Raw genomic sequence first — 4,875 nt, 5'->3', positions numbered from 1 at the left:
TAGCTTGCATATATTTTGTCTTGCTTAGAGGCAATCCCTGTGGATTAGATCTTTTTATTACTTCGACATTATGGGTACACTTGTCGAGAAGTCATCAAGTTTTTGGCGCCATTGTCGAGGATTGTTGATTTTTCAACAAGGCGACGTTTATGAAATTGTTTTTTTATTTTTAGTCTTTCTAATTTTTATTTTATTTTCTTGTTTATCATAGTGCTACTGAGGTATTTTCTGTTTGTGTATACGCAATTCATGATCACCATTAATTCCATTGAATATAAAAATTGAAATAATCACACATGCTCTTAAAAAGCAGTTAGAGAAGCAACTCTGGACGGAGGAATACCAGAAGAATAACAATTATCAATAAGTTCTTTTGTCTCTGAAGAAGTCATGGAAGTCGCACAACCCCAACTATGGGGGACTACTGTAAATAAACTGATGAAGGACAGGTTTATAGGGGGTTTATACTGGCAGACCCTACTAACTTTGATATTAAAAAATTTGTAGTTTCAGGTTTAAGAGAAAATTTGTTCGATATGAATGCGATTAGAGACCCATGGGCTCATCTTGCACGCTTCTATGAAACAACTTCAATGTGCAACCCGACCAATGTCACTGAATACCAGGTTAAATTGAGGTTGTTTGGGTTCTCACTGATTGGAAGGGTGAAAGATTGGTTACTTTGCCTTTCGAATGGAACAATTTGGACATGTAAGGAATTGGAGGATATATTCCTTGAAATATTTTTTACTACCACTCAGTTTAACGAGCGCCGAGCAAAAATTGTTAATTTTGAGCAGCAGGAAATTGAGTCATATTATGAAGCTTAGGAAAGATTAAAACTTTTATTGCAGAAATGCCGGAATTACAACATGAATAATATAGAGCAGATGCAAAACTTCATTAAAGGTCTCAAGAGTCAAACTCACATGTTATAGGATGCTTCCGCGGGAGGTACTATCCACCAAGTGACTGAACCACAAATAAAAGACCTCATTCAAAATATGTGTATGAATGAGTACTGTTCAAAAAGTGAAAGGTCGATCAAGCTTGAAATTGTGGGCACGCTAAAGGCATGGTACCTCTTGATACCCATAATGCTCTTTTAGCTCAAATTAAATTGTTAAATAAAATATAATTGAAATCAGCTTAGGTAGAGCTAACGTGAGTCAGGCACAAGAACTTAGGTGTGATTTCTATGGAGGAGAACATGCGAATGGAAGGTGTTCTTTGGAAGGGACAAGTGAGGAGGTCCAGTTTGCTAACTTTTAAAAGAACAACCCTTATTCTAACACATATAATTCGGGTGAAAAGATCACCCAAATTTTGGTTGGAATAATAATCAAAATTTAAAAGCTAACCAAGGAATGCAACAAAGTCAACAAACTTTGTTTCAAAGGAAGCCATCACAGTTGGAAGACACCTTGCAAAATTTTATTAAAGTCACTCAAAGTAGCTTTGATCAGGTAAATAGGAACCATGAGGAAGTGAGTAGAAACCAGGACGCGTCTATCAAAAATATGGAGATGAATATTGGTCAGTTATCCAGACAAATAGCCGCTTTTTCAAGTTCGAGTGAAGGATTCACAGGTAACACCGTAGACAATTCTAAGAGTGAAACATGCAAGGTTGTTGATACAAATTTAGGGGTTATCATTGAAAAGGGTAAAGAATAATAATCAAGGTGACCAAGAGGAAAGAGGAGACACCTTTGATCAACTCATTGATAAAAACACTCCTTGGATAAGAACGAAGAAACAGATCATGACTGAGCCAAACCCTCATTTACCAAATTACGTAAAACCATCGTACCCGATAATTAAAAAGAAACTGGTTCAAGATGATGAAGAAGGAATGTTTGCAAAGTTAAAGGAAATGCTAGCTACTCTCCATGTGAGTATTTTGTTCCATGAATCTTTAGAACTAATTCTTAAGTTTGCTAAATTTATGCAGGCATTACTATAGGGGACGAAAGAGAAAAAATGATTAAGGAACATGTAAACATGACTGAAAAGGATGATGTGGTAAAACCTCAATCCTTACCACCTAAATTAAAAGACTCGGGTAAGTGTACTATTTCCTGTAATATCGGTGGAGTAAATATTCCACATGCTCTATGAATAAATGCTTCTTGTTTTGGTGTCTATAACATAACCAACATCCATTGATGAAGTTCTTCTAGACATATAATGGATATTGGCTATGCAAGAATAACTAAATCAATTCATCAGAAATGATGTGTGGGATCTAGTGCCAAGATCCAAAGGAAAACATGTCAATGGAACAAAATGGGTTTTCAGAAACAAATCAAATGAGCAAGGAGACGTGGTAAGAAATAAAGTCAAACTGGTTGCACAAGGCCATAGTGAACAAGAATGGATTAGCTATACTAAAACCTTTGCACCAGTGGTCATGATAAAATCCATTCGTCTCTTAATATCCTTTGCAGTAAACTATGATATTGTTTTATATCAAATGGATGTTAAAAGTAAATTTCTGAATGAATACATAACAGAATAAGTGTATGATCATCAACCTCCTGGGTTTGAAAGCCATAAAAATCCTGATTTTGTTACAAACTTAAGAAATCATTGTATGGTATGAAATAACTATGTTTTGTAAATCATACAAAAATGATATTTTAATGAAAGACTTAGCAATTTTCTTTGAAAATGGATTTAAAAGAGGAAAGGTTGACACAACTTTATTTTGTAAATCATACAAAAAAGATATTTTGATAGTCCAGGTTTATGTTGAGGATATTATATTTGGTTCCGCTAATGCTACTTTTTGCCAAAAATTCTCTAAGTCTATGCAGACTAAATTTGAAATGAGTATGATGAGAAAATTGAAATTATTTCTAGGAATTCAAATTAATCAAGGTCCATAAGGAACATGTATTCACTATAGAAAGCATACAAAAGAACTATTGAAGAAGTTTGATATGGCTGATAGCAAATCAGCCAAGACTCTAATTCATCCAACTTGCACTCTAGGAAAAGATGAGGAAAGTGAAAAGGTAGAATAAAAGGTATACAGGGGTATGGTTGGCTCTTTCATACACTTAACTGCTTATAAACCTGGTATCTTGTTCAATGTAATTTTGTGTGTGTTAGATTTCAATCAGATCCTAGAGAATCAAACTTAACAGTTGCTAAGAGGATCTTTAGATATCTGAAAGGTACTACTAACCTTGACTTGGATTATAAGATATCATAAGATTACAAGTTAGTAAGTTAGTAGGTTATTATGATGTTGATTATGCTGGAGATAGACTTGAAAGAAAAAGTACTAGTAGAAGTTATCAGTTTTTGGGTGATAATCTAATCTCATGGTCCAGGAAAAGACAATAAACCATTGCATTATCAACAACATAAGTTGAGTACATTGCAACAGCTGGTTATAGCATTCAAATTCTCTAGATAAAAAGTCAACTAGAAGATTATTAACTAAAAGAGAGTGACGTTTATATCTTATGTGACAATACTTCTGATATTTTTTTGTACCGATAATGTCGCAGTAATAAAATAAGGTCGAATTCCTAGGGACTCATATTTAACAAGATACATTTGTGCAATGCGTGTATAAGAGTAAATTGGGGGATTTTCAGGTTCAAATGCGAAAAGAAAGTAAATTTGGTTGATAATAAGAAGAAAACGGTCAGGTTATGTATAAAATCCCTTATTTCTATATTGTTAATGTTAGATGCATTACAAGAATGATATTGTCACTCTAATCCCACAACAAATTAACAAAACCGCTATAACCAATCCCTTGTGATATGGCTCACTAATTACTACTCTATGTTTCCTATCCCTAGTTCACCAACATAAGTTGGATTAGGCAATGCAACAAAGTGTTAATTCCTAAGCCACTTCTTGGGGTCTCTCATCCATATTCAACCAGCATAAGCACAATAATTGCCCTAGGTCCAATACATAGACTAATGATCAGTATTCCCTATGTGTCCAAAATCAGATAAAAAGAGTATTTCACATGAAAAGCATTAAGAACAAGGTGAAATTGAATAGAATTATAAATTAAATTACTCATTCAATATCAAATCAAACATATGTCCCAATGTCGCACCGCAAAAAATACTTGAGTGCATCACATGCTCGAAGATAAAACAAGGTCGCCACAGAACTTTATTTATTCCCAAAGGAAAGGGAAAATATATATAAAACCCATGGGAAGAGAAAAAGGGTAAGGAAATCAGTTATGCAAGTGGAAGGTATTAGCACCCCTCACATCCGTTGTACTAAATATGAACCATTTTGATTGTTCTTTATTTGAATGAGTGTTATCATCTAAAGGTTACTTGCATAAGAGATCCCTTGAAGGATTGGCTTCTAATGGCTCCAAATTCTCTCAAAAATCACTTCTTGTGCTATAAACTCGTACTTCTGTGTAGAAATTTGTAACCCTTGAAAAAGTGCAAAAAATCCCCTTAAAAAGTCTTTAGAATGGACCAGAACGCGTAAGAAAAGCCCAAAAAAAGGGGTCATCGTGCGCGTGATGACCTGCATCACGCGCACGATGTAGCTTTTACTTCTCTATTGCGCGCGATGATGCATGATATTGTGCATGATTATTCTAGTACTTGCACGCTTTTTCTCCCTTTTCCACCTAATTTTCACCCAGTCCCTATTTCTCCACACTTACCTGTTTTTTCCTCATTCTTTGGTCTTTATTCTTCATTTTTGCTCCTCTTTAAATTGTTTTGATCTGTATCTTCGACCGAAATCATGTAATGATGAAATGTTATCACAAACCCAAACTTGAATCAATGTCAATTCCAAATAAAAAACAAGTTACACAATAACAATTGGAGTTAGGTGCCTAGTTCTCCTTCTACCATCATACCCCTTTGTT

The sequence above is a fragment of the Lathyrus oleraceus genome, chromosome 5, assembly GCF_024323335.1.
Source record: "Lathyrus oleraceus cultivar Zhongwan6 chromosome 5, CAAS_Psat_ZW6_1.0, whole genome shotgun sequence".
In the NCBI taxonomy this organism is placed as follows: Eukaryota; Viridiplantae; Streptophyta; class Magnoliopsida; order Fabales; family Fabaceae; genus Lathyrus; species Lathyrus oleraceus.
The sequence above is the reverse complement of the archived record's forward strand: the minus strand, read 5'-3'. Positions refer to the sequence as shown.